At 34.8% G+C, this 23,430-nt stretch overlaps 1 long non-coding RNA gene across 3 annotated transcripts in view; it reads left to right on the forward strand.

Moving 5' to 3' along the window:
• Positions 1–5,190: 5,190 nt before the first annotated feature.
• The window catches only part of LOC143679437 (uncharacterized), a 228,707-nt gene continuing 210,467 nt past the window's right edge, over positions 5,191–23,430 (forward strand). For 2 of the 3 annotated variants that reach the window (XR_013173763.1, XR_013173765.1), the window contains exon 1: positions 5,191–5,363. This is a non-coding gene — a long non-coding RNA (uncharacterized LOC143679437). Of the gene's footprint in view, positions 5,364–10,913; positions 10,965–23,430 lie in introns of all 3 variants that reach the window. The other variant, XR_013173764.1, reaches the window with a different exon arrangement.

Below are 23,430 nucleotides of genomic sequence, written 5' to 3' on the forward strand. Positions count from 1 at the left end.
TGCAGGTTAGAAAATGGAAATGAAGTCTTAAGCCATCTCCAGTGACTTTGAATTGTAACTTGGTCATTATGGGCAGAAGCTGTGGTATGAAGAAAAAAAATGTGCTGATAGTAGGATGGTAATTTTAAGAGTATTGATGTTGACCAAAGAGTTTATTATTCTCAGAAGTCTGGGAGGAAAAACTTTCAGAATCTGAGGTACATCTTACTTCCTTTAATAATGCATTGACTCCAATAAGTAATATTAATAATCATTTCAAGATTTCTCAGAATAAAATTTTGAAGAAATTAAAATAGTTCCTGAAAGGCTAAGAGGAAGTTGGGTTTGAACTTATAGAGTTTGTTTATAAACATTAGTTTTATTCATTGAATTGACATGAAAAATAGCTTTGCAGAGTAAATGAACAGTATTTTTGCTGTTCACAAAGGCATTTTTGTCATGCTTTATGAAATATCCTGGTATTGATCAACACATACTTAACAATAGCCTTTGAAATGAACATATGTTTCAATATATTTATCTTATTCACACATTCTCAACTATTCTCCAGATGCCCATAGATGGAATGGTCCTGGTTAGGGGTTGGCAAGTTATGATAGGTAGCAAGGTCTACCTGAAGCTCCCATAACAGCAACCTCCAGAGTAGGCTCTCGACTCTATGTGAACTCTCTCTGTCACTGATACTTTATTAATTACACTTCTTTTTCCCAATTTGATCAAGATGGAATTGTTGATCCCATGGTGCCAGGTCTGGATTCATCCCTGGGAGACATCTCCCATGTCACCAGGGAGACTTTCACTCCTGGATGTCATGTCCCATGTTGGGGGTGAGGGCAATGATTTCACTTGCAGAGTTGGGCTTATAGAGAATAAGTACACACCTGAGCAACAACAGAGGTGCTCCAGAATTAACTCTTAGGCATGTCTATAGGTAGTCTAATGCTACCTACATAAAAGTTTCACAAGAGTAAGCCTCATGATCGAGGTCATGGCCTATTGATTTGCGTGTTCCTGAAGTTTGACACAGTATCAGGGGATTCCCTGATGGTAAAGTTTAATAGTTCCATAGTCTTACACCCTCCCTCAGGGGACTTTGCCAATACTTTTTGATTATCTGCTTAATATACTCTAGGATGTTTCCAGGCATTACAATAACTTATACAGGATTAAAGGACCTCTTTCTTATTCCATGCTTCCTGTGTTTCAGTTGTTCAAATGAGCTATACAAATAGTTGAATTAGATTGTGCACTACAGAAAATTTCAGTTCTAGATCAAATAAAACTTTCTTCCATTAGTTTTTCAGAGTATGTGTGGTTCTAAAATATAGACACCGTCTTCCTTACCCCTATGTTCTGAATTACTTTAATCCCAACCTGTTCGGCTTTGTTCTTATCGCTAAATGTCAGGTTATATATATAAAACAGCCTTACAGAATCCAGAAATAATAATCACCACCCGGACTTAATGTGTCTGCTCTAAAAGCTTACAATCTAGGCTGCTGTTTTCTTATAAGCATTTTCTAAAGGTGACCATACCATTGTTGTTGTTCTTTTGTTTCTAGTTTATTTTGTCTCACCAAATGTTCCACATGTTCATTCATATCATCTCCTGTTTCATGACGTTGTTCCTTTTTGTAGAAGCACAGCCGTTTTTCATAAGTATACATCATCATTCATCATTCTACTTCTCCATCAGTGCATCCTTCAGCCACCTGCATTCATCAGGCATCATGTAGAGGGCCCAAAGTCCACAGTCCATCAACATTCTCAATTTTAGATAATTTCATTGTTCCCAAGAGACAGAAAACCAATAAACATACCCTCACCAAATAGGAAATCAAAACCTTCTCTTATCTCTTGTCCCTCACCCCATTATTTACCTCTGCTGTTGCTGTGGTAGTGCTGATGGTTTCCTTTTAAATATAGTCCATAGTATGTGATAGCAGTTTTCCCCCTGTACCCTTGACTTAAACACTCTTTATACAAGAATCATATCTTTGAAGCAATTCTTACAAGAAAACATTCATATTTCTAGTGTGAGTCAGTGAGACATCTAGGTCTATACAACCCCTTTCAATCTTGTTCATCTTCAATATAGTAATATTACTTCTAGACCCACTAAAAAATCACCTTCACTCCTATCTGTTCCCTTACATTGGAGCTGCATAATATTCCATCGTATGTATATAGCACATTTTGTTGATCCACTCATCTGTTGATGGGATTTTGGTTTGTTTCCATCTCTTGGCAATTGTGAATACTGCTGCTGTGAACATTGGTGTGCAAATGCCTGTTTGTGTCATTGATTTCAGCTCTTCTGTGTATATACCAAGTAGTGCTATTGCTGGGTCATAGGGCAGCTCGATATTTAGCTTCCTAAGGAACCACCAAACAGTCATCCATAATGGCTGCATCAGTGTACATTCCCAACATCCTCTCCAACATTTATAGTTTCTAGATTGTTTAATAGCAGCCATTCTTATAGGTGTGAGGTGGTATCTCATTGTAGTCTTGATCTGCATTTCCCTTATAACCAGTGAAAATGAACATCTCTTCACGTGCTTTTGAGCCATCTGTATTTGCTCTTCAGAAAAATGCCTATTCATATCTTTAGTCCATTTTATAATTGAGTTGTTTGTTCTTTTGTTGTTGAGTTGTATGATTTCTTTGTATATACAGGAAATCAAACTTTTGCCTGATATGTGATTTCCAAATATTTTCTCCCATTGAGTTGGCTTCCTCTTCACCTTTTTGTCAGAATTTTGACGTGCGGAAGCATTTGAATTTGAGGAGTTCCCATTTATCTATTTTTTCTTTTGTTGCTCGTGCTTTGGGTGTAAAGTTTAGGAAGCCACCTCCTATTACTAAGTCTTGGAGATGTTTCCCTACATTTTCTTCTAGAAGCTTTATGGTGCTAGTTCTTATATTTAGGTTTTTGATCCACTTTGAGTTAATTTTTGTGTAGGGTGTAAAATAGGAGTCCTCTGTCATTCTCATGGCTGCTGATATCCAGTTCTTCCATACCCAATTATTGAAAAAAGTATTTTGTCCCAGATCAGAGGATTTGTGGGCCTTGTCAAAAATCAGTTGACCATAGATTTAGTGGTCTATTTCTACACTCTCAATTCAATTCAATGCTCAGTGCTTCTGTCTTTGTGCCAGTACCATGCTGTTTTGACCACTATGGCTTTATAATAGGTTTTAAAGTCAGGGAGTAATCCTCCCACTTCATTCTTCTCTTTTAGGATGCTTTATAGCTATTTGGGGTCTCTTTCCCTTTTAGATGAATTTGGTAGTTAGCTTTTCCAAATCTTCAAAGAAGGTTGTTTAAATTTTGATTGGTACTGTGCTGAATCTGTAGCTCAATTTGGGGTGAACCGATGTCTTATCTATATTTAGCCTTCCTATCCATGAGCAGGAAATGTCTTTCCACCTATTTAGATCCCCTTTGATTTCTTTTAGCAATGTTATATAGTTTTCTGTGTGCAAGTCCTTCACGTCCCTAGTTAAGTTCATTCCTAAGTATTTAATTCTTTTTGTTGCTATTTTGAATGGAATATTTTCCTTAATTGACTCCTCAACTAGCTCATTGTTGTGTATAGAAGTGTTACTGATTTTTGCACATTAATTTTATATCCCACCACTTTGCCGAATTTGTTTATTAACTCAAGTAACTTTGCTGTAGATTTCTCAGGATCTTCCGAGTATAGTATCATTTCATCTGCAAATAACAAGAGTTTTACTTCTTCCTTTCCAATTTGGATTTCTTTTATTTCTTTGTCCTGCCTGATTACTCTAGCTAGAACTTCTAGCAAAATGCTGAATAATAGTGGTAACAGTGGGCATCCTTGTCTCCTATCTTAGGTGGGAGGATTTCAGTCTCCCTCCATTGAGTCCGATGCTGGCTATCAGTTTTCCATATATTCCCTTTATCATATTGAGGTAGTTACCTTTGATTTCTATCTTTGGAGTGTTTTTATCAGAAGAGGATGCTGAGTTTTGTTGGATGCTTTTTCAGCAGCAGTCAAAATGGTCATGTGGTTTTTCCCTTTTGATTTGTTAATGTGCTTTATTACATTAATTGATGTTCTTGTGTTGAACCATCCTTGCATTTCATGTATTTACTTCTTAGATGTACCTAACTACCTGATCACTACTAAAAATAGGCCAATAGACTGCTTTGTCTATGTATAATCTGGTATTTAGAGAAAAGAATGAAACTGATCACGTTGGGATTAATGTAATTCAGAATACAGGGGTAAAGAAGACATTGTCTGTAATTTAGAACCTTATCTACTCTTTGAGACCAAAGGAAGGAAGGTTTATTTTGTATAGAAAGTAAATTTCCTGTAGCACATAATCTAACTCCACCTGTCTGGTTAGATCATTTAAACAATCCGAATACAGGGAGCCCAAAACAAAAAGAGGGCCTTTAATCCTGTGTAGCTTTATGTAATGCCTGGATACATCTCGGAGTATATTAAGCAGATGATCAAAAAGTATTGGCAAAGTTCCTTGAAGGACAGAAGAAATAATACAGAACTATCAAATTTTACCATGAGGGAAACTCTCAATACTGTGTCAAACATTAGGAACACCCAAATCAGTGGGCCAAGCCTTTGATCTTGAAGCTTGCTCCTGTGGTGCTTATGTATGTAGTGGAGAAGCTTAGCCTACCTATAGGTATGCCTAAGAGTTACTTCTGGAGGACCTCTTTTGTTGCTCAGATGTGACTCCTCTAACTCTGGGTCCAACTCTGCAAGTGAAATCATTGTCCTCCCTGTTACACGGAACTTGACATCCAGGGGTGAGAGTCTCCCTGTTGGCTTGGGAGATGACTCTCAGGGATGAGCCTAGCCCTGGAACTGTCAGATCAATAATGCCATCCTGAAAAAAAGGGGGAAAAAAGTGTAAAAAATAAGCTATCAGTGGCTGAGTGAGTTCAAATGGAGTCAAGAGGTCACTCTTGCACAGACTTCAATTAGACATTGCTACCTATCATAACTTGCTTTGCAGTTTGAATCAATTATGTACCCCAGAAAAGCATGTCCTTTAATCCTCATTCAGTATTGTTGGATGGTATTTTTTTATGTGTTTCCATGGAGATGTGACCCACCCAATTGTGATTAGATGGTTTCCACAGAGATGTGTCGCCACCCATTCAAGGTGGATTTGCTTACTGGAGCCTTTTAAAAGGGAACCATTTTGTAAAGAACCAGGAGAGCCACCAGAACCAACAGAGCCAACAGAAAGGGCAGAGTCATGGAGAAGTTATTGATGATTCCTGGAGAGAAGCTAGCAGACATTGCCATGTGCTCAGCCGAGAGAGAAATCCTGAACATCATCAGCCTTCTTGAACCAAGGTATCTTTCCCTAGATGTGTTAACTTGGACATTTTCATAGCCTTGCCTTAATTTGGACATTTTCACAGCCTTAGAACTGTAAACTTGCAACTTAATATATTTCCCTTTTTAAAAGCCATCTTGTCTCAGGCATATCACATTCCAGCAGTTTGCAAATTAGAGCACTTGCTTAACCCCAGCCAAAACATTCCCGTCAATCCTAAAGAACACCTAGAATGTTATATAACATTCTACAAAGCTTCCATGCACTAGGGTAACTTTCCAGAAACCTACAATCTCCAGATAGTTCTCTGGACCAGATGGGTCCTGAAATGCAGAGGGGCCAGCCTTTCAGAACATCAGCTAGTTCCATCCCCCATCCCATATTATTGACATCCCCTTCCAACATGAAAAAGTTAGAATGGCCATAGCCCAAATACCCCTGAAGTATGGGAGAAAGAGCAAAAGTAATGGTAGAATTATTTAAAGAAGGTAGGGTTTTAATAAGTGAGTATGAGCACTGAAATCATATTGATATTTCTCTAGTCTCCAGTGCCTTAGAGCAGGTAGAAGTAAAAATCTAAAATTATGGAATTGCAACTTTTCCAAACTCTGAAATCTGTTCTACAACTAATTATTGTGAAGTGCTTTGAAATTTATTGTTTTTTTAATATATGGTATTTTTCACAACAAAGAAAAAAGTCAGTTGTGACGATAAATGCTCAGCTATATGATGATGTTGGGATCCATTGATTGTACACTTTGAGTGATTACTATGTATGTGACTATATAACATATACCAATAAAAACTTGAAAAAAAACAGGCTGATAGAAAAAAAACCAAGCCTTTACATTTGAGACATTTGAGAAATCGAAACACTTGGAAATTTTAAAATGTGGTTAAAATGGATTTTGTGGATGAATGTAGATTTGGATTCCTCTATATATTTCCTACAAGTTTCTATTTTCAACTAGTCAATGACTGAATAGATTGAGGATATTCTAATTTAAAGGAAAGGAAACAGTGCAAAATCAAATCTAAAGCCAAATAAGTTAAATTATTTTGTTATTCTCAAAGAATCCAGTATTGGGAAAAAAAAACAGCACATATGAGAATCTGATTGTAGACTGGGCATTAGATGATATTATGATATCATGATATCAGTTATGTTAAAATGATCATTTAATGAAGTTATACAACAAAATGCCTTTTTAAAAGATGCATATGAGCTATTTATGGATGAAATTATGATGGCTGAGATTTGCTTTAAATTTCCATGGTGAAAAAATAACAAATATTACTCTTTTGGCTGAAAATTATCAGTTTTTATTTTCCTTAAATCTAATATCATTACTAGAAGTTATGATTACCTCGGAGATATTTTTTTCATAGAATAAAATATTTATCACTTTATATGCCATGAACAGAAAATAACATAACCAGTTTCTTCCCATATAAATGGTACTGCTCATAATTAAGGCTTTGTACTTTGTATGACTCAGATGTGTGCTTTTAGAAAATTAAAGACAATTATTATTTGCCACATATTTTCTGGTTCACTATGAACTTTGCAAAATTGCAAAGATTTTCTGTATGTTTGGGTGTGTATTTTGTGAAATTTAAAAGCAACAACAATAAAATGTTACCTAAGCACACATGAATGATTGGCTGTGAGGAAGGAAAAATCGCGTTCTTTTTAAGAGCACAGTGTACTGTAAGATAAAGACTAGTAAAAAGGACTTCCCTTCTTGAAGATTTTACCTAAACTGAAATTGCTTTTGTCATGAAAAGAAACAGGATATGACAATAGGAAGAGAGTGACATGTGGCAACTTATTGAGACATGGAGCTTTCAAAGACCTTCAGGTTATTTGTTCTGGCTGGAATACAGAATACAAGAGAAGTGGAAATTTTTCAGGCTTGGCAGTAAGCATGACAAAAAGCATGAAATTTTGCACTTGGCACTAAAATTGGCTACATATTCTGAAAACCAAACGTACACATTGGCAGTTGTTAAGTAATAGAGAGACAAAATGATATTTTAGAAGATTATTCTAAAATTAGTAGAAATGAGAAAACTAAATTGAAAATACATTTAATAATCCAGGATTTTAAAATATTAGGGCCTCTATTAAACAGGTGTTAATTAAAAGAGAGATGAAAGAACAAATTTATGAGACATTTAGTAGAGGGAATCAACGCAACTTTACCCAGTTATATATTCACTCATTCAATAGACATTTGGTAAAATAACTGCAATATCCTGAGGATAAAGAAAAAGGCAAGAAAAATATGGTATCTATTTACATATGATTTATATACTATCAGAAATGCAAAAAACCTTACATAATTAAAATATGTGAAGTGCCTGGCTGGAATAAATACTAGGGAACAGCAAAGACAAAAAAAAAAAAAAAAAAAAAAAACCAGACAAAAAACTAAATTAGCCTGGGGATAAGGATTACACAAAAGAGGGAATTATTAAACTCAGACCTGGAAGAATGAATGGGAGAACGTCAAAAGGATGGAGAGTCAGGGATCAGAAGTGAGGTAGACATAATGTTCCTGCAAGAATATGACAATAAATAGTTGGCTTGGTACAGGTATAGTAAGCAAATAAACTAGTAGTATTCCCCGCAATATGACAATGAATCTAGTAGGAGGAAATCAGGGGTGGTCATGCGAGCTTGAAAGAGCGCGACTAAACACTTTGATCATGAGAGTAATTAGACATACATTTTAGAAACATCTTTTTGTAGAGAATAAGAGGGGAGAAAGAAAACAAATTTGGAATTGCATTATTCCACTGGGCATGATGTACATATGCTGGGAATATTTTGGAGATAGAATTAGAATTGGTGGTTAATGTGGAAATGGAAGAGAAATGGGTTAATTTGACTGGCATATTTAACCTTGGTTCCTCAAGGTGTCATTTACTGAGAAAGAAAATTGGAAGAGAAACGAGATTTGCATTGAATTGATTGGTTAGGTTTTGGACTAGTGCTTGTGGGATTTTCAAGTAAGTTATTATATCCGACTAGGTCTGTAGTTTGAAAGAAAAGTCTGCCCTAGAATACATGATAATCTTCCTAATTGAGTTGTGAGACACAGAAGATATTGCTTAATATTTGTGCAAAATGAAAAGAAGATGAATGCTATCCAGGTCAGATCCTTGAGGAACACTACTTGCCTATTTTCCTTTCATTCAATCTTGCCTACTCCCCTTCTCCTTTCCTCCCCATTCTCCTTATTCCATCTTAGAAATTTTGAGAAAACTGAAAGGTACAGAAAAGCAATATAATCACCCATATTTTTACCAGCTAGAAATATCAATTGCCAATATTCAAAGTGTATGCTTACATTTTTGATTATACAAATTTATTTTAAAAATAATTGTTCTATAGCATTTAAATAGGACTTATTCTGCCACATTTCAACTGAGATACCAAAATGCCAAGAATAAAACATTAGATAGCAAGCTTTTTAAATGGCAAAAGTGAATGTTAAATAACTGTTAAAAAAGGTTTTGCAACTTTAGCCGAACATCCCTGAGGAGGCTGTGAAAAAGATTCTCCAGTCAAGAGTGCTGAGGAAGCCAGGGACACTCCTACAGGCTGTCTCCCAGTCTCACCTAACCACCTCCTCCTTTTCAATTGTTTTGAGTGTTTCAACATGTTTCAATTCTGCAGGTTGGGGGCGATATCATGTCCATGAAAAGCCCAAACATGCCTTGAACCCAGAAAACAGGAACAAACATCCCCAGTTGCTTATCAGGGTGAGACCTCTCAGTGGAACTCCCCACCCCATCCCTCAACCCCAGAACCATATAAATACTCCTTTCTCAGGCAGCACATTTTTATTTCTCCTCTCCTATGGGAGGTGGGGCATTTTGAGCTGACATCTACTGACCCTGACCTGAGCAGTTGGCCTCCCCAGGAGACCAGCACTATGGGATCTTTTTCCCTGCCCTTTTGGACCCTTTGTGCTGGATAAGTAATGAAGTGGTCATTTGCTGAAAGTTTCTGCTGTGCTTGAGCCTGTGTTCCAAGGACACACCATATTGCAACACATTTGTTTAGAGAAATCCATTTCAAGGTTGTTCATTTTTTGTGCCACTTGAACCTGGAAGAGTGTAGGAGGATGGATATTTCCTCCACAATTCAAATCCAATGAGCTGTTTCATTCCTAAATGTTGACCTGTCTCCTTGCCTGAAGTTTGTCATTGGGAGAAATTGTGTGCTTATATATGACATTTGTCTTAGGAATCAAAGGCAAGAGACTGTGACACTTTGCCTGATGTATAGTTCAGAGGGGAAAAAGAAGGTAGCATTAAATGGGGAAGCCTACATATAGTGGCACAAATATGAAGTGTTTCCATAAGGTTACTTGTGGACGTCATTGTAGAAAAAGATGACATTTATCTTAAATACTATGGAAGATGAATGCCTGGGTAAAATTGGAACTCCAATAGAGAAGGTAGACCTCACTAGATGTTTTAGGATTAATAGAAAACACAACTGATCATAGTCAGACTTTCATAAATGAATGAACTATGGGCTATTCCACATAGTAACATTTATGAGAAGTGAGCAAAAGTTCTCCTTCAAATGAACATTACTATCAAAGAATACATGCATTGCCAAAAAATTGGATAGAAAATGCACACTTTCTTAAAATGCTTGACTTATTCAGAGTTTCTTGACTGCATCCCATGTAAAATCTTAAATAATATAGTTTGAACCTAAACACCTGTAGTAGTTTGTGTTGGGTGTCAACTTGGCTAGGTGATAGTGCCCCGTTGTTCTGTTGCTGTGGATTTAAATCATCAGCATGTGAAATTCATCTATGGCTGATTACATCAGCGTTCATCTAAGGGATTGCCTTCTGCAGTGGGTGATATTTAATTTGATTAACCTGCCTGGAGGCTTACTAGCAGTGTTCAGAAGAGAGAGAACATTTCAGGAAAGCATAACACAGCCTGGCATAACTCAGCTCAGAGTTGACATAGACCCAGATGTTTGGAGATGCAGAAAGGAAACACCCTTGGAAAAGTCATTTGAACCCAGAAGCTGGAAGAGAAGGCCAGCAGATATCACCATATGCATTCCTAAATTAGTAACTTTTTAACTAAATGAATCCCCTTTATAAAAGCCAACCCATCTCAGCTATATTGCATTCTGGCAGCTTTAGCAAACTAAACCAATACCTTTGCTAGTCCCCAGTGACTTCCTTCCTTTTCATATTTTTTCTTATTTTTTTAAATTTTAAAATAATTGTAGATATAAGTGCATTTTAGGCAAACAAATACTGAGAGATTCCATTTGCACTTTACCTAGATTCCCTCAATAGTAACATCCCACAAAATTGGAATATAATATCACAAACAGGATGTAGAACTGGCTATACTCTTTGCATAGCTATTATCGTGGTTATACTGAACTTATCACAGTCTACTGGGGTCATCGTTCTACCAGTTCTAGTGAAGTGCGCAAAATTTATTAACATATGCAACTCTTTGGCCTACCTTATTTATTAAATGATTTTCTTTATTTTTTCTCTTTCTGTACTTAGAAACACATCAGATAATGTAATTTTTGCTTCCACCATCAAAAATAATTTAAGGTAAGGAAAATATATTTACCCATGTTTTTACTTTTCTCATTGCTCTTTATTCCTTCCTGATGTTCCAAGATTCCTTCTTTTATCATATCTTTTCAATTTAGGTAACTTACTTGATTCATTCTTTTAGGGTAGGTCAAGTAGAGGAGAATTCACTTAGTTTTCTGCCATCTAAAAATATCTTGATTTCCCCCTCGTTCCAGGAGGATATTTTTTGCTGTATATAATATTGTGGATTAATAATTTTTTTATTTCAATATTTGAAAAATGTGGCACTTGCCTTCTGGCCTCTTGGTTTCAAATGAGAAGCCCACTGTTATCAGAATTGTTTTGAAACCTTCCCTCTGCCCCTTTAAGTAAAGTGTACTTTCTCATTGCTTTAAAAGCTTTTTCTTTGCATTTAGTTTTCTTACTGTTTGATTACGATATGTCCTGTGGTGAATACTATAGGCTTATCCTATTTAGAAATCATTCTGTTTCTGGAATTTATAGATTTATGTCTTTTGTTAATGTTTAAGTCTTAAAATTTTCCGTCAAAAATTTTTCTGACTTGTTAGGATGCACTTTTCCTGGTCCTTTGGCTTCGAGAACAGATATTTTGGGGTCTTTTATTTTTGTCTGCACCTGTAGGCATTTTTGGATTGCTGACAATTTCATATCCAAGTTGGGGAAAACTGAAGCAAAACAAATACCAGAAAAGTCACCAAAGTGTTGTTCTCTGAGTCCCAAGTTCCCTATCTGATCTGTCTCATGCCCTTTCCTTCCAGAATCTTCTTATATTTGTTTCATATTTAATGCTCAGTATTTTAATTATATTTAGTGAGACTAATAGGGGAAATTTTCATGGAAACAGAAGTCCCTCATTGTCCTTCTATTACTTTTTAAGAGAAAAAATTGAAATAGAAAAATAGATCTATTCACTTACATGTCTTATAATAAAATAGTTTGTGTTACACTCAGGATTTTTGAAAGGGCTGTAAAATGTTTTATTTTGGCAATGTCAATATAACTTATAATATGATTATTCCTTGTGTGGCAGTTGCATAAAAAACAAAATAGCACTTAGATAATATAATGGATTAATTCATTTGAAATAGACATAAATTTCCCCTTCTAAGAGATCATTTAGTCAATTCATGATTTTCTGCAATTGTAATCAGGGCTTTTTCTAGAAATTCAAGAACAGGATCTTAACTGGAAGCCAACAAATTATCTAAAGATAAGCATTTCAGTTTCCAAACTTCTCATTTCCTTCAGAATTTCCATTTTGCTTCACCATATAGATGGATGCCAGAGTCAATTTTCCTCCTCTTAAATTGATTGTGGTCTGGCATTTGTCTGAGCAGTTCAGCCTCAGACATACAAATGCAGAGACAGTTTCCTGGATCCTCTCTCATCTACTTCCCAATAAAAAGAGAAAAAGCCTGCAGGAAATGATAGGTAAATCAGAAGTACTAGTGATTTTGGTCTTTTCTGAAGGTATTTTGGATGTAATAAGTCTCCAAGTTTACAAAAGTTCTTTTTCAACAGAGAGTTCTTGGTTCTCAAATTCTTCTCTCAAGAACATTAGACATTGAAAAGAAGAAAAATGTAGTTAATAAAAACAAAGATGATACATGAAATTAAGTGGAATATTCATACTTAAGCTTCAGTTTATTTGAATTGGTTATCAAGAGTATTTATAATGTCTGCATAGGAAATGGACAGGTATTGTAAAGCATGTGCATTTTACCAAAGAGTATTTTTTAAATTAGTATGTGAATATTAAAGATTCGCAATTGCTTTAGCTGATGGCTCATAATTTTAATGCGTGCATGAAGAACAATTATGAATTTGCATATGCAACATTATCCTAATATAACTCGTACAAGATTATACAATGGTAGTATTATCTGAGCAGTCAGACATCTGCAAAATCTATTTTTATTATTTTAATATACCCTGAAGTGTTTAATGAATGACTTAGAAGTCCAAACTTACTACAAGATTGCTGACAGAAGAAAATGCTTAAAAAAAAATTCCCCATAAGTTGCAGATGATAGTCTTATATTGGATGATCTCAGGTTCCTCAATCTTAATTTATGAATATAATTCTAAAAACTAAGATCATTTTAGTGCTATAAGTTCATACACTTTATTTAAGAAATAAATTCTTCATAGATGTAAGAATAATTATTCCAAAATATAATCCTGCAAATATATTTTTATGTTCTTTTTTAAAAATGATTTTGAAATCTTAACCTAACCTTTCCTTCCTTCTGTTTTTTCCCCTAAAGTTTGAGGCAGAATAAACTACATTCTGTGATTAGATTTTATTACATAAAAGTTAGGAAAGAATGAAAAAGAAAAAAGGGATGATGAAGTTCACATAGGCATATAGATTTTGCCTGCAAAACTTTAAATGAACTCATTGGCTCATAAAACTTACATATTATCAAAGAGTAAATATGTACCTCTACTTTGTATGCTATTAATTTATTCCAACTTAATACTCAAATCATTCCATACAGTTTTTACTGCTTCACACAAAGTCAGCGCAAATTGTGATAGTCATGGTTTATATTGCTCTGTTGGGGAGCACAGGCTTCCCTATGGAGATTGCCACATGCATAAATATCTAAACTTATGTCTCAAGTGGTAAAAATATTGTACAAGGAAGAGCCTAAAGAGGAAGAGATAATTTTGCTTGTTATAAACGTTGTGTTACATTATGTTGTATATATATGTTACATTATGTATATTTATTTCACTTATTTGAAGAGTTGTCAAAAATGAAAATTAACACTATCCATTAACAGGTTTAAAAGAAAGTATTTCAAATTCCAAATAATGTACAGACATATCATTTTGACCCAGTGGTATATACATTTGATAGCATCTTCTTTAGAATGTTCTTATTTTAGTAACTATGCTTTGGAATCACTATTTGACTTATCTATAAGGTAAACTGCTTAATTAAACACTTCAGCAAAAATGTTAAGCAAGTCATTGGAAATCATGACTATTTTGCAGATATGGACATGCAAATTAGAATTTCTGTTTGCAATTTCTTTGTTTGCACTTACTAAACTCTTCCGCTTAAACATATAAAAGTGCATTATTTTAAGATATTTTATTCAGAGTCCCCCCTACTTACTATAGCTAATATTGGTAGGAACAATGATGGGAATGGAAGGAAAAACAATTGATAACAGACCTTCATAGGCGATATGTGCAGAAAATTATTCTCTTGTTTTCTTACAAAACATATTAGTAGAAGTAAGAACATAAGATCTAGAAATAAAAGACATGACATGCAAACTTTGAACCCTGAGTACTTATTACTGTACCTGACTTTGGGGAAAGCAAGTACTCCTTCTGCGCTTTATTCTCCTTGTCTTTAAAGTGGAGAAATTAACACTTGCTATAAAGATAGATGTGATATCAAGAAAGGATATGTATTATACAATATAGAACAATATGTAATCATATGCTGTTTATACTATAGGTAGTTAATTCTCTAGATAATTTTTGCAAACATTTTTGCTGTCAGTGAATTTCTTCCACTTTCCTGATCCATGTTTTCTTCAGATAAGAATATTCCTATCTTATTTGCAACTCATAAGACTGATCCGATTGTTGTTTTTGTGATCCTCTGGTTTATAATCCTCTAGTTTATGATATTTCTCCTCATTTGCCCATCCTTTTATTAATAAATATAACTCTGTACCCCCATTTTTTTTTTTTTACCTATTTTACACACTGAAATGAGGATCTTTTCAAAACTTGTACACTTGCTCAGACCAGTACATTAGTGGTCCTGTCCTGCTTTTTGAAATTATTCTTATTGAAAACGATAAACATATTCCAGATGTGAACAGTGTTTTCAAGCTTGAGCCAGTAATCTGTTCCTTTGCAGGTTATTTGAAAATCAAAATGACCTCATCCATCACATGTAAAATGTTAAAAAAATAAGAAAAAAGAAAGCTCAGGCATAAGTTCAGTTGAAATGAATTTCCCAATTCATCGATTCCACCTGCTAAAATCCTGTTTTTTATCTCCTTGCTTTATTTCTGTTATTTCTACTTTCTCTTCTACTTTGATCCTTTATTCTTGGCTGCATTTTTCCAGAAATGAAAGTAGTTCAGCTCAACAAGGATTCATTCTTCCTTTCTTTCTCTTCTATCTTCTCATGGTGGAACACTGTAGTACTGAATGACTCTCACTCTGGTGTTTTTGAAACACTGCTGATGGGCTTACCTTGGCCACATGAGCAGTGCTTAAATGGCTAGAAATCCATCCTTTTACAAGCTTTTTCTTTGATCCTTTCATCAAGTTTATGTGATGCTATATTTATTCCTTGTCATTCTACCAAAGTACATTTTTTCTTAAATTTGTTGTCTATTATGTTTGACCCACCTTAAATTTAGAGATTAATTTAGTTTCCTCAAGTATACTGGAATATCTCTTGTATAAATGCATTAGTGTGAAGTAATTTAAAATAAGTGTCTCAATGTCCGATTATAGTATGTATAAACAGTAAATCTGAATTACTTTTGATTTACTGCTTTAACATAAGTTGAGCTTAATATCTTATAGACATGGGGTAATGAAATAATGTGTTTTAACTAATGTGATAATTCAAAGTAGGCATTGCAGAAAATCTAAATTGTGTATTAAATTTATTAGTCTTTATTATAGTTATTCATTTGTCATGATTCCTATTTATTACTCTTTCACTGATTTCGGGGCTTTGAAAATCTCAATACTATCTTTGGGTGATATGATTTATGATATAAATAGTGATCATACCTTGCCTTTATAATGCTTTATAGTTCTTAAACCATTTTCAGACACATCCCATTTTATTTGATGCTCGGAACAACACTACCAGGAAAGAGGGCCAGTATATATACAGGCCGAAACAGAAAGTCAAGGGAAAAGTTTCATCAAGGTTATTGATTAAAGAGAGGGGAACTGATAAATAAATCTGAATTTTTAGTTTAAATTTCAATGCTTTTTTCCAATGATCTTCTGTCCTTGCTTGTCTGAAATCTCCCAATCCAGCAATGTGAAGCCTGACTTCCACCATCCACTTCCCATTCACTAACATTGTGAAAATCCATTATTTATGTATAATGGTTTTAGAATTGTTAAGCTGAACCATCAGGGGCAACAACATTGCCAATTAGAGTACAGTAAAAAGTATAGTTCCCTTTGCTTTTAATCTTAAAGTCTCCGCAGTTCCAAATTTACTTAGGTTAGCATCTTTATCTCCAACTCGCTTCAGATTTCTAATAGTTTCTTTTGTACAATCTGTATTCCATCTAGAGACCTGCTCACATTCTAAACAATTTCTTAAAAATTAGCGTTCATTAAGCTTCACTCGATGCTGTGGACTTCTCTGAGTTTTGAACATATAGTATCATGCAGAATAGTTTTACCAGTCAAAAAGAAATTTAGTTTCTTCACTTCTTTACAAACCCTTGGCAGTGACTGACCTGTTATCATGTCAATTGTTTGGCTTCCCTAAATGTTGTATTAAATGAATTCATTCAGTATACAGTCTTTTCAGTCTGGCTTATTTAATTTAGCATAAGAATTTAAGATTTCTTTTTTTTGGTGCATGGTCTGGGAATTGAACCAGATCTCCTGTATGAAATGTGAACATTCCACCACTGAACCACCTGCCTTGTACCCAGATAGCTGAATCATTTTGATTGCTGAATTGTAAACCATTGTTTGTGTACTAGCTACCTATAGTATGCCACTCACCTCTTGAAAAACATCTTGTTTGAGTCAAGGTTGGGCAATAATAAATAAAGCTTCTATAAACTTTCACATGCAAGTTTTTATGGGCATAAACTTTCAAATCGGTATTATAAGATTTTTCTATCTTTGCAAGAAACTACCAACTATTTCCAATGTTTTTTTGCATGACTACCGACAATGAATCAGAGTTCCTGTTACTCTGCATCCTCATCAACAATGAATAATTTTAGTTTTCTTTGACTTATGCCATTACAGAAAGTTCTATCAGCTTTAATAAAGTTCAGATCACCATTTTTACTTTCATGGATCATGTTGTGCATGTTGTATTGAGAACTCACTACCAAATCTAAGGTCACATAGATTTTATGCTGGTACTTACTTTTAGCCATTTTAAACTTTTTCATCTTTTATTTATGTAGGAGATGTAAGGTATGCATCTTAGTTCTTTTTTTTAATTTTTTTTAATTGATGAGTGGAACAATAATTCTTCCAGAACCATTTGTTGAAAAAAAGTCCTTTTTGATTAAACTGCCTTGTGCATTTGGCACAAATCAGTTGACTGTATTTGTTGGGATCTATTTGTGATGCTCTGGTTCATTGATCTATGTGTTTTTTCTTTTGCCTGTACCACATGGTTTGCAGAATAGTGTTATAGAAAAAATGGGTGGTGTGAGTAAATAAACTTTGCTCTTCTTCAGTGTTGTGTTAGTTATTATTGAACTTTGCCATTCCATATAAATTTTAGAATCATTTTTCAGTATCTATAAAATAGCTTTATGGAATTTTGATGGAATTGCATTGAATATACAGGTTAAGCTGGGAACAATTTACATGAATGTGACATATCTCTTTAATATCTTTCATCAGTATATTGTAGCTTTTCACATACAGATTCTGTACAAATTGTATTGGATTTATACCTATATGTTTCCTTTTTTGGTACTATTGTGAATATTGTCTTCTTGTTCTAATTTCAAATTCCAATTAGTTATAGGAAAGTGTACTCTTTTCCATATTGACTTTGTATCTTGTGATTCTGCTATGGTTGCTTATTAGTTTAGCACTTTTTTTTTCATAGATCAGTTAGCATTTTTCTATGTAGACAATTGTGTCAGTTTGTCATCTGAGAATACACGTAGTTTTATATTTTACTTTCTACTCTGTATGCCTTTATTTATATTTCATGGCTTATTTCACCAGCTATTATTTCCAGTACAGTGCTGAACAGGACTTATTGGAGCAAACATCCTTACTTCGTACCTGGTCTCAGAGGGGAGAATGATGTTAGCTGTGAGTTTTTCATATCCTTTTTTATTTTATTAAGGAAGTTTCCTTCTGTTCTTGGTTTGTTGAGAGCTTTTATCATGAATCAATATTGAATTGTGTTGAATCCTGTTTTGTGCATTTATTTATAAGGTCATGTGTTTTTTCTTATCCACTCTGTTAAAATGATGAATTTAATTGATTGATTTATGAACATTAGGAGCAGCCCTGCATTTATGGATTGAGCCCGACTTGGTCAGGAAGAATTTTCTGTTTTATATGTTGGTGGATTCAATTTTCTAATATTTTGTTAGGGATTGCTGTTTTTAATGTTCACGAGAGGTATTGATCTGTTGTTTCTCTTCTTGTCATGTTTTTACCTTGTTTGTGGTGTAACGTTGGTCTAATAAAAGGTTGTTTCTATTTTCTGAAAGAGATTGTTGAGAATTGATATTATTTTTTTCCTTAATTGTTTGGTAGAATTTCCCAGAGAAGCCGTCAGGCTTAGTGCTCTCCTTTTTGGAAAGTGCTTACTTGCTCATTCAAGTCCTTTACTAGATACAAAGTTATTCAGATTATCTATTTCTCCTTGAGCCTGTTTTGGTAGTTTGTGCTTTTCAAGGAATTCATACATTTGTTTTCTAACGTCAAATTTGTGGACATACAGTTGATTATAAAATTTCCTTATTATCTTTGATGTTCATGTAGAGCTATTTCTTTTATTGCAAGGTGCCATCGAGACTATTTATTTATAACATTTCAAGAAATGTTCTTTCAGCAACTACGAGAGCATCATATTTATTTTTCTTATTTGAACTACTGGTATGATAAGTTGTCAATAATATTTACAGGATGCCTATTATTTCTAGGTCCTCCACTTGATGATGGGAAAAGGGTTGTCAAATTATAAAAGCAGTGAAATGATTTTAATCCTTTATAATCTCTCTGCACTTTTCTGAGAGCTTTGCATGCTTTGCATTCACTGATATATCTTGATGGTAAGAATATGACAGCTATCCTCATGGAATGATTAGTTACAGATACTTAAGTAAACAGTTAAAACTGTACAAAGTGAAAATACTGCAAAGGATGACTAATGAGTTCTATGGCCACAAGGAATAGGAGAGAATGTACCTAGTAAAAGGTCATAATGAAAGTAATTTTTTTTTCTCTGAGGAAGTACTGGGATAAAACTTGCAGGACAAACAATGTATAGATATTAGATATTTGAAGAGAGAGTATAAATTGGTTCAGTAACAATAACTTTTGGTATTTAATCATTCAATAGAATTGAGAAAATAGGGCAGAGTCAAAGAGGAGTACTGGGCTAGATGGCATTATAGGAAAGTTTAAGGAGTTGTGTGGTATGGAAACAACTGAACAACTCTTAAACAGGAAGTGTGCCCTATCAAAGCAATTTGTATTGTGATTAATTTGGTTCTCCAATGTATAGCATGACATTTTCCTCTGATATTTAATATCCTGGGATTCCTGGATAAATAATAAATATTCTAAATAAAATGCTAGATTTTAACTATGCGTGCACTTTTTTAAACTTGTTTTATTGTATAATATAACATGTACTCAAAGTAAAGAAAGACAAAAAGCAATAGTTTTCAAAGTAGTTAACAGCACAGATCCCAGAGTTTGTCATGGGCTACCATACCATCATTTCAGATGTTTCCTTCTAGCTGCCGCAGAATGAGAAGGCTAGAAGGAATATATATTTTTTAATCATCACACAATCAATTTTTTTCTTTTTTGTGAAAAGTAACGTATATAAAAAAACAATACATTTCAAAGCATAGCACAACAATTCATAGTAGAACAGACTTAAGAGTTTGGTATGGGTTACAATTCCACAATTTTAGTTTTTTACTTCTAGCTGCTCTAAGATACTGGAGACTAAAAGAAATAACAATTTAGTGATTCAGCAATCATATTCATTTGTTCATTCCTATCCTCTCTGTATAACACCACCATCACCTTTGATCTTTCTGTCCCACTCTTTAGGGGTATTTGGGCGATGGCCATTATAACTTTTTCATGTTGGAAGTGGCTGTCAATAATATGGGGTAGAAGAGGTAACTAGTTGATGTTCTGGAGAGACTGGGTCCTCTAGGTTCATGACTTACCTGATCCAGGGACCCATCTGGAGGTTGTAGGATTCTGGAAAGTTATCCTTGTGCATGGAACCTTTTTAAGAATCTTATATATTGCCCTGGGTGTTCTTTAGGACTGAATGAAATGGTTTGGTTGGGGTTTGGTAAGTCATGATAGGTAGCAACGTCTAACTGGAGCTTGCATAAGAATGACCTCCGGAGTACCCTCTTGACTCTATTTGAACTCTCTCTGCCACTGATACTTTATTAGTTACACTTCTTTCCCCCCTTTTATTCAGGATGGAATTGTTGATCCCACTGTGCCAGGGCTGGACTCATCCCTTGGAGTCCTCTCCCACACCACCAGGAAGATTTTCACCCTTGGATGTCGTGTCCTACATAGGGGGAGGGCAATGATTTAATTCATAGAGTTGGGCTTAAAGAGAGTGAGGCCACATCTGAGCAACAAAAGAGATCCTCCAGAAGTAACTCTTAGGCATATGTATAGGTAGGCTAAGCTTCTCCACACATACATAAGTTTGACAAGGGTAAGCCTCAAGACCAAGGGCTTGTCCTATTGATTTGTGTGTCCCTAATGTTTGACACAGTATCAGGAGATTCCTTGATGGTAAAGTTTAATAGTTCCATATTTTTTCTCCCATCCCTCAAGGGAATTTGCCAATACTTTTTGATTATTTGCTTAATATATTCTAGGATGTATCCAGGTATTATATTAAGCTATACAGGATTAAAGGCCCCCATTATTATTCTGGGTTCCCTGTGTTTTAGCTGTTCAACTGAGATGTGTAGACAGTTTGAGTTAGGTTATGTGCTACAGAAAATTTAGGTTCCTGACAAAATAAACCTTTCTTCCTTAGGTCTCAAAGAGTAGGTGTGGTTCTAAAATATAGACAATGTTTTCTTTACCCCTCTGTTCTGAATTACCTTTATCCTGACCTGATTGGTCTCATTCTTATCTCTAAATAAAAGTTTATAAGTATATAAAACAGCCTCTCAAACTCCAAAGATAATAATTACCACTCCAGAGTAAATGTGTCTGCTCTGAGAGCGTACAATCTAGGCCCCTATTTTCTTATAAGCATTTTCTAAAGGGGACCACACAATGGTTGTTCTTTTGTTTCTGGATTGTTTTGTCTCATGAAATGTCCCACAGGTTCATTCACATTGTTGTATGCCTCAAAACTTCATTTCTTTTTGTAGCAGTGCAATATTTGATCATATGTATACACTGATGTTTGCCGATCTACTTCCCAGTCTGTGCATCCTACATCCACCTGCATTCATCAGGCATCATGTATAGTGCCCAAAGTTCACAGCCCTTTAACACTCAATTTTAGATAATTTCACTGTTCCAAAGAGAAAGATAACCAATAAACACACCCTCACCAAAGAAAACCTAAACCTCCTCTTAACTCTTCTCCCTCCCCCATTATTTACTTCTGCTGTTGCTGTGATAGTGCTGATGGTTTCCTTTTTAGCATAGCCCATAGCATGCAATAGCAGTTTTCCCCCTATACCCTGGACTTAAATACTCTTTGTACATGAATTACATACCTTTGAAGTAGTTCTTACAAGAACTTATTTTTTTTTTTTTTTAGTTTTAACCAGTGAGACACCTAGGTCTATATAGCCCCTTTCTATTTTGTTCACCTCAATATGGGAATATTACTTATAGACCTACTAGTGAGCTTCTTTGACTTCTATTCCATTACATTGAGTTAGCTAATGTCATAAGCTAACCCTTCACCCATCTCTAGCTATTATGTATCTTCAAGTCCCATATATTCAGTATCAAAAGCCCAATTTTACCTTTACCACGGTCTTAAAAGTGGAGTCATACAGTATCTATCATTTGTGTCTGGCTTATTTCACTCAACATTATGTCCTCAAGCCTCATCCATCTTGTCATATGCTTCAGGATGTCATTTCATCTTACTGCTGCATAATATTCCACCTTATGTATGCACCACATTTACTTAATCCACCCATCTGTTGATGGGCATTTGGATTGTTTACATTTTTTGGCGATTGTCAATAACGCTGCTATGAACATTGGTGTAAAAATGTCTGTTTGTGTCACTGTTTTCAGCTTTTCTGGGTATATACCAAGTAGTGCTATTGCTAAGTCATAGGGCAACTTGATACTTAGTTTCCTAATGAGCCGGCAAACTGTCTTCCATAGCGTCTGTACCATTGTACATTCCCACCAGCAGTGCATAAGTGTCCCAACTTCTCCACATCCTCTCCAACATTTGTGATTTCCTGCTTGTTTAATAGCAGCCATTCTTATAGTTGTGTGGCGGTATCTCATTGTAGTCTTGATCTGCATTTCCCTTATAGATAATGAAAATGAGCATTTCTTTGTGGACTTTTGAGCCATCTGTATTTGCTTTTCAGAAAAATGCCTATTCATATCTTTAACCCATTTTATAATTCGGTTATTTGTTCTTTTGTTGGTGAATTGTATGATTTCTTTATGTATACAGGAAATCGAACATTTGTCTGATGTGTGATTTCCAAATATTTTCTCCCATTGAGTTTTCTGCCTCTTTATCTTTCTGACAAAATCTTCTGAGGTGGAAAAGCATTTGATTTTGAGGGGTTCCCATTTATATGTTTTGTTGTTGTTGTTGCTTGTGCTTTGGGTGTAAAGTTTAGGAAACTACATCCTATGACTAGATCTTGAAGATGTTTCCCTACATTTTCTTCTAGGAGATTTATGTTGCTAGTTCTTATATTTAGGTGTTTGATCCACTTTGAGTTAATTTTTGGATAGGATGTAGTGTCCTCTTTCATTATTTTGACTATTGATGTCCAGTTCTCCCATGCCCAATTATTGAAAAGACTATTTTTTCCCAGGTCAGTGGATTTGAGGGCCTTGTCAAAAATCATTTGACCATAGATTTGGTGGTCTATTTCTGTACTCTTCATTTGATTCCATTTTTGGTCAATATTTCTGTCTTTGGGCCAGTACCATGCTGTTTTGACCACTGTGGCTTTGGAATAAGTTTTAAAGTCAGGAAGTGTCAATCTCCCACTTAATTTTTCTTTTTTAGGATGTTCTTAGCTCTTTGAGTTTCTTCCCCTTCCAGATAAATTTGATTACCAGCTTTTCCAAATCTTCAAAGTAGGTTATTGGAATTTTGATTGGTACTGCACTGAATCTGTAGATCAATTTGGGTAGAATTGATGTCTTCACTATATTTAACCTTCCTACCCATGAGTATGGAATGTCTTTCCAGCTATTTAGATCTTTGATTTCTTTTAGTGATATTATGTAGTTTTCTGTGTTCAAGTCCTTTGCATCCCTAAAGTTCATTCCTAGGTACTTG

Source organism: Tamandua tetradactyla, chromosome 4, assembly GCF_023851605.1.
Source record: "Tamandua tetradactyla isolate mTamTet1 chromosome 4, mTamTet1.pri, whole genome shotgun sequence".
Classification (NCBI taxonomy): Eukaryota; Metazoa; Chordata; class Mammalia; order Pilosa; family Myrmecophagidae; genus Tamandua; species Tamandua tetradactyla.